The sequence below is a fragment of the Sinocyclocheilus anshuiensis genome, unplaced genomic scaffold, assembly GCF_001515605.1.
Source record: "Sinocyclocheilus anshuiensis isolate Anshui unplaced genomic scaffold, SAMN03320099.WGS_v1.1 scaffold55, whole genome shotgun sequence".
Taxonomy (NCBI): domain Eukaryota; kingdom Metazoa; phylum Chordata; class Actinopteri; order Cypriniformes; family Cyprinidae; genus Sinocyclocheilus; species Sinocyclocheilus anshuiensis.
Window position 1 is genome coordinate 339331 of NW_015549647.1, and position 7709 is coordinate 347039.

The window sequence follows — 7709 nt, forward strand, 5'->3', positions numbered from 1 at the left end:
GTCACACACTTGAGGTATTTGGCCAATCACAACGCACTGGATAGCTGGCCAATCAGAGCACACCTTGCTTTTCAGACCGATGAGCTTTGTAAAAATCGACGCGTTTCAGAAAGGCGGGGCATAGAGGAGAAACAATAATGTACAGTATGTAGAAAATAATGTGTTTTTTTAACCTTAAACCGCATAAACACATTTCATTACACCAAATACACCAAATAATGTTCTTTTTAGCAACATCATATGACCCCTTTAATCGTACATGTTACTATATTTTTACAGATTTTTTTTGTGTATTTAAGCGCCTCTCACTTTTCAACTTTAAGTTAAAAGTAGTCTAACTTTGAAAACTCATCTCTTATTTTCCAGTCATTTGAGTTCTGTTTAGTTTTTTAATTCAAGAATGTGTGCAAAGTTAATCACAAGTAGCTTTTCCACAAGCTGAGGTAAATACTAATACATTAAAGATATGGTTAAACATCTATCGTAATATAATGAAATAGTTTGTATGTGCTGCATATAAAAAAAAAGAATAAACCACAGCTACTTAAGATTTTTACTTTAATTGCTGGTCAATTTCACAAAGAATTACAAAGAAACGACAAGTAGCAATGAAATAAATGTGCAATTTTGAAGGAGAAAGACTGAAACGGAATTTTCTTTCTAAACTTACTCCAATAATCTTTACAACTTGCTTTTGTGCAGGTGCAGGTTACAATATCTGCCAGCAGGAACTAACGGGGTCATGCTAACCAGCCGAAAATATGAAGCTTGAACTGTGCCGATTTAATGAAAATGGCTTTTTTAGGGAATTTACATACAGATCATACAGATGCATACTTAATTTTTACAGCATTTATTTTTTTTTTATAAATTGCACTAGATGAACATGTTAAATTGACAACCCTAATCATGTCACAGGGCATAGTATGTTATCCTGACCTTCATTTCCATATGGGTTGATTACAACTGGGAAACCCCCTGTATTCCAATAACCGGGAGAAGAAGAAAAAAACGTTGTCACTTTACATCCCGCTCCATAATGGCTTTAAGATTTGGTGCCGGAGGTGACAGCAGGTATTTGTTTACAGTCTGTCATCCGTGTCCCATGGTGTTTTGAGACTATGTTATGTTAGGGCATAAAGGAATCAACCTGAAGGCAAAATCCTGGATTGACTGAGAACAAGAGGCAATGTGTTAGGCAAGCAGGCATCGAATCACAGCCTCTTGTCCTCAACATTTGTGGCTTTGTCTGTAATCGTAACCATCATCTCTGGAGTGTAAGCGATACTGTAGGCCTTTCTCCTCCTGGATGGACAAACAAAAGTGTGAGATCTTTGCAGTAGACGATCCTATTGTGTTCAGTTCAAAGGTGTGCACAAGAAGGAATGCTTGCCTTTACTTCTTCATTGAAAAAGCACTTTCAGTACACTCTGGTAATGCGTAAAAATTGAGAGAAGATATGAAAGGATAGCCAGATCCATTATTAAGGGAGATATGTGGTATGGTTCCCTTACAGCTATGATCTCATGGCAAAACTGAACACACACAAACACACACTCTCTCTCTCTCTCTCTCTCTCTCAAGCATGTGAAGTAGGCCAGAGTTACTTTAATTTCTATGCATTCATCTTGTGATTTGGTCCTTGTCATTTGAAGTGGAATTTGCAATGTATTATTAAGATTATTACATTTTCTGATATTTTCTTAACTATTTTGCACAGTGGCACCAAAGCGTATTTGCACACTTTGAATGTCATTGCATTAGATATCAAGTGGCATTTATTTTAAGGAAAGAAAGCATAGATACTGTTAGTATTAGTATTAACTGATACTACTACTATTACTATCACTATTAATATGACGGTTAAATGTTAATATGTTCAAATCAAGAATTTTCCCAGTTCAAGACAAGTTCTTTTAACTGCATCTGTGATTTTCTGTTATTCACGACTAAAAATTATATACATTCATCAAGTTTGTAGAAATGCATTTGTGCAATAATGCTAACCCTATGGAAGCCCACTTCCACCATGGAATAAAAAAGGTAATTGTGACTTTTTAGTTTTTATCTCACAAATCGGACTTTTTCCCTAACAATTCTGACTTTGTGTCTTATTATTGTGAGATATAAACTCAGAATTACGAGATATAAAGTAAACTTGCAATTGGAAGAAAAAAAAAGTGTGAGATAAGAGGTGTTGCAATTACCTTTTTTATATTTTTTATTCTGTGGGAAAACAAATTGTGAGAAAATAAACTCAAAATTATGAAAAAAAATGTCAAAATATTGCAAGATATTACTTTTTTTTTTACTTGACTATTATGTACAGTGGCCCCAAAAAGTATTCGCACACTTAAGCCCCACTTAAAAATGTTTGAATGTCATTGCATTAGATATCAAAGTACATAGTTAGGATAGGATAGTTCACCTAGAAATGAAAGTTCTGTCATTATGTCATTCCAAACCTGCATGACTTTCTTCTGCAGAACACAAAAGATATTTTGAAGACTAAACAACTTTGGACCAAACTGATTCATTATTAACATGTTCAAAAAAATGCAGTTTTTGTGTTCCACAGAAGAATAACATGAGGGTGAGATGACAGAATTTTCATTTTTGGGTGAACCATTTCTTTAATTTGAAGAGTCACACCTGTGGTTACTCTATTTGGATACCTGGGTGAAATTGAGGTGAACCGATTTCATGCATCGGCTAAAAATCACCACTGCACCAGTTTAATAAGTAAGCTCAGAAAAGTTAGTTTTTGCACACAATGCTTGATTTTGGTATTTTGTATTCTAATGGGATGACATTCAGAGATGCAGCCTAAGTTTCCCAATATTTTCAGGAGTAATTATTATAGGAGTCGTGTTATTTTATATGTGCCATTTCCTTACGATTTTCTGTCAAAACAGAACAAAAGGACTAAAGTTAAGTCTTCTAAACAAAACACCTTCTGACAGAAATTGCTTTTCTGGAGCAAATCGCTTAAAGGAACAGGGAGAGAAGCATTTGTCATGCTACCACCCCCATTCTCTGCTTTATGGCACCGTCTTAATATCAGTTGCAAAGCTGCACAATGTCCTGATGAAGGTGACCATGCCTTTAGAAATCAGTGTGACATAGAAAGCAGCTGTTTGCTTCTCCTTTGGACCACTGCGGTCTGAGCTGACAATGTAGACTGATAACCGATTGCACGCTTAAAGAATTTTCCCAGTTCGAATTTTCCAAGTCGCTTATGACTTAAAATAATTTAGACTCATTCTTCAAGTTTGTAAAATTACATTTGTGGTAGTGCTAACCCTATGGAAGTCTGTTTCCGCCATGGAATGAAAAAAAAAAGTAATTGCAACTTTTTATCTCACAATTTGGACTTTTTCTCTCAGAATTGTGGGATATAAACTCAGAATTGAGAGATGAAACTTGGAATTATGAGGAAAAAAAGTCAGAATTATAAGTTTGTAACATAATTCTGAAGTCTTGTAAATCTGTATTTATATCTCGCAATTCTGAATTTATATCCCACAATTCTGAGAGAAAAAGTCAGAATTGCAAGAAAAAAGTTAGAATTCTGAGTTTATATCTTGTAATTGTCACTATCATGGACTTTTAGTTTGTTTTCTTTCCTCATGTTTCCCTTGACCTAGTTTTTACCTCATGCCTGATTAGTTCATTCTGTTCACCTGTGTCTAGATTATTATCTTAATTTACCTGTGTGTTTAATGGTGCGTTCAAGTCATGTCGGATAGATCGTATTTATGAGTTGAATGCACATGAACGCCACCACAAAGTCGTTATTACGAGTGGGAAACTCGAAATTTTCTTTAAGCCCCGAGTTTCTGAGTTGGGGGCGTGTCAGTGAGAAACATGGCAGAATCGATGGATGCAACGTCTGTAGTTGATGGTAAATTTTTGTTTAAATTGATAATTTATAAACTTAAATTGGTCATGTTCTTGTTACGCAGCTAGTTAATGAAATCCAAGTAAAAAAATGCAGACCCTGTTGTATTTTCTTGTAATTTATTAAAAGAAGGTACACCGCCATCTTGTGCTGACTAAACTGACTTGAACGCACCTGACGTCGTAATTACGACTTGTCAACTCGTAAGTACGAACATCCCAGGAGGACTTGAACGCAGCATAAGTTCCTGTCTGTTCAGTTAGTGTTTGTGGGATCTCGCCTATGTCTTCCCGTGTGCTAAGCCTTCCTCTTGTGGATTAACCTTCTGTGTGGAATATTAAAGGGGTCCTATTATGCTTTTTCACTTTTTCAACTTTAGTTAGTCTGTAATGTTGCTGTTTGAGCATAAAAAAGATCTGCAAAGTTAAAAAGCTCAAAGTCCACTTCAAAAGGAGATATTTTATGTTCAAAAACTACAACGAACGACTCGTTTGGACTACAACGCATCATTTCTGGGATTTGTGATATCACAAATATCGACGAATGGGATGAGACCTGGTTGAGCTGCACACTAGAGAAGGTAACGAGTGTTATCACTATGTCGGAGACAAGCTAGTTTTCCCAGGGCAGACGAACTTAGAGTGTTTACAATCATCCGGGTTTAAATTGCGCTCAAATTGATTTGATTTTGACGCAATATTTACACTGAAGCTCGCATGCGGCTATGGTAAGGGGCGTGACATTTCCCGACCAGGCGCCGAGTGCTGCCAATCACAACACACACTGGTCCAGCTAACCAATCACAACACACACTGGTCCGTGTTTTTCGAACAACCTAGTATGAGAGCCTGTTCTAGTACACCCCCAAAACAAAATCAAGAGCATAATAGGACCCCTTTAAAGATCATTTTACCTTCATCATCTTCTTGAGTGTACCGGTGTGTGACAGTAATTCTGTTTATATCTCAAAATTCTGGGTTTTTTTCACAGAATTCTGAGTTTACGTCTCTCAATTCTGGGGTTTTTTTCTGATTTGCAAAAAACTAATTCTGAGTTGTGAGATTAAAAAAAAAATTTTTTTTCTTTTTTTTTTTTATTCAGTGGTGGAAACAGGCTTCCATACCAACCCAGTCTCACTGGAAAAAAACATAACTATTTTACGAGTTTTTGTTTTGAATTGTACGAAAATGTTTGATTTTTTAGAAAAAAGGTAAGCATGAGGGCCCGCCCCTAACCCCACCCCCGAAAGATAACCATCACTGAGGCATGAGCAGGTTATATGAAAATGTACGAATTAGCCACCAATTCGCCAAAACATAAAATAGCTACGAATTGCCTTGAGAGTGTATATCACAATGGGCGTCAATAGAGCAAAGCATTGCAACAATATAAACATTAAAATATGATATGTTAGAATTGTTTTGACAGTAAAGAATTGTACATGTTGCATGATATTAGTGTGATATACAAGTAATTGCTTGTGAATCTGGTCTGTGTTATAGGAGTTGAGTTTTTCAACTCATGAGCATGCAAGGCCGCTAAACTCAAGAACTTTTTCATGATATACACATGGACACAAAAACACAAACACAGAAAAGTCAGTAATGTGTAACCTGAAATGTACTCGCCTAAAGCCACTAAAATCAAATTTAGACAACTATAATATGCATTTTTGTAGGAATTAATATTAGTGCTTTCACAAAAAGTTATCTGCTCTGAAACCCTGCAGAATGTGTTGCCCTCATAGACTTCCATTGTTTAACATAACTTAAAAATTTCAATTCCGAAATAAATTATTTCTGATTATTTAAATTATTTTCTATTAAAAAGTGAAGCTACCACAATTAAAAATAATTTTCTCTGACAACTAACAATAGTCTGTGAAGTATGTATTTAAATGGACATTGTACAAGTGTTTTATTATTAAACTTTTACAAGTAAATACTATTCCAGTGTTTCTAATTCAAAATTTCAGTTTAATTCAGTGTTTTGCTTTGCATTTCTTTGCAATTAAACATGGAATTTACTAGCAATTTCTGAGTGGAAAGAAAAATTCAGTGTATTTACAAAGCAAATTATAAAACAGTTTGTCATCAATTGTAAAACTTAACCTCCAAAAACTTCTTCAAAGTTTCATAGTCTCGTTAACAAAGAACTTCAACAACAATTCAAGCCGTTCTCATGCATGTGATGGTCGAGCATGTCTGATGACTTTTTGAGAGAATAAACGTTGGCTTTTCTCTCCAATCCTCTCCATTCATCCCGTGTTTTCTTTGGACCCAAATCCCTGTCTTAAAGTCCGGCTGTCATGGTGATAGATGTTGATTCTTCCCCTTTCTGTCCTTTTGTTCACAGGCCCAAACTCTCAGCAGTTTCTCTTTCCAACAAAACCTTCAAATGACTCTGAGTGAATGTGATTAGGTTGAAGGACCTCAAGACAAATTGAGTGGACAAAAACACTGGTCATTGTCCTGCCATTTGCTCCCATTGTTCCCATTCTCCGCAGTGAAAGCCTTCAGAACATTAGCCACACAGTGTGACCATCCTTCACTCTCACTGGAGCTGTCCTTTTATCTCCTTTCACATTCACTGGATTCAAAGGACATCCAACAAAACAGCTTGTGATGTCAGCTGGATTCTGGGTTCCTCATGGGAGGCCTGAGTGCTCGACGCTGGAGTGGGTGAAAAGACTCGGGACCCCTGTAATGGCGGGCCGAAAGCACATCAAGCGCTGGGTGGCCGTGCATTGTGGTAGATACTGCATGTCCTCCATCTTGAAGGACACTGTATTTTTTAGACATTTCAAGTGGAATTCATTAGAATGATGACTTATTTCATGGGCAGTGTGACTCTTTTTCACATTTCATGACTGGCACAACCATCAGAATTGAGAATTCCAACTCCATTCCTGACAGGATGCAGAAATGCAATTTGAATTTAAATGTAAAGAAGAATTAAAAAGAATTCTCTGGGAGTCTATGGGAGTGACGGTAAATTTGACATCGTTCTCTCTACTGTCTGACGTTATCAGTCTCTCTCTATTTTTTTCCTTTATTTTGAAAGTTATGAAAACACTATCATGGAGTTTTTCTTTTGCTATTTGAGCAAATGTCTCCCATTCACTGCTATGGAAGTTTACCCAACTAAGCAGACTTCTGCTGCTGAGAAACCCGGAAATGTGAAAAAGGTCCATTAATCAAATTTCATATTTGCTTTTTTATCTATCGTGAAATATTTATAATCTGTCTATGCTAATCATGCTACCAACATGCTAATCATGTTAGAAACATGTTAAAAACATGCTAGCAACATGCGGATAATGCTAAAAACATGCTAGCAACATGCTAATCATGCTAAAACATGCTAGAAGCGTGCTAGCAACATGTTAACAACACTTTAATCATGCTAGAAACATGTTAGCAACATGCTAGCAACACGCCAATCATGCTATAAACATGCTAACAACATGCTAATAATGGTAGAAACATGCTAATCATGCTAACAACATGTTAACAACATGCTGGTAATGCTAACAACATGCTAATCATGCTAGAAACATACTATCTAAACAAGCTAGAAACATTTTTTTAATCTATCTATACTTTCGAACTTCAAGCTTTTACTAGGCTACTGCTTCAAACTTTCATTCAAGGCTTTTTCAAGCCAACTTCAAAGTTTGTTTATCTAGTTCATATTTATGACATTATTCTCCCTATATGTTTGATTATTTTCATGTTTTCACTTTATTGTTAGGTTTCTGTCACCAATGAACTTGAAGCACATGCTATTTACTTTACAGAAATGTAAA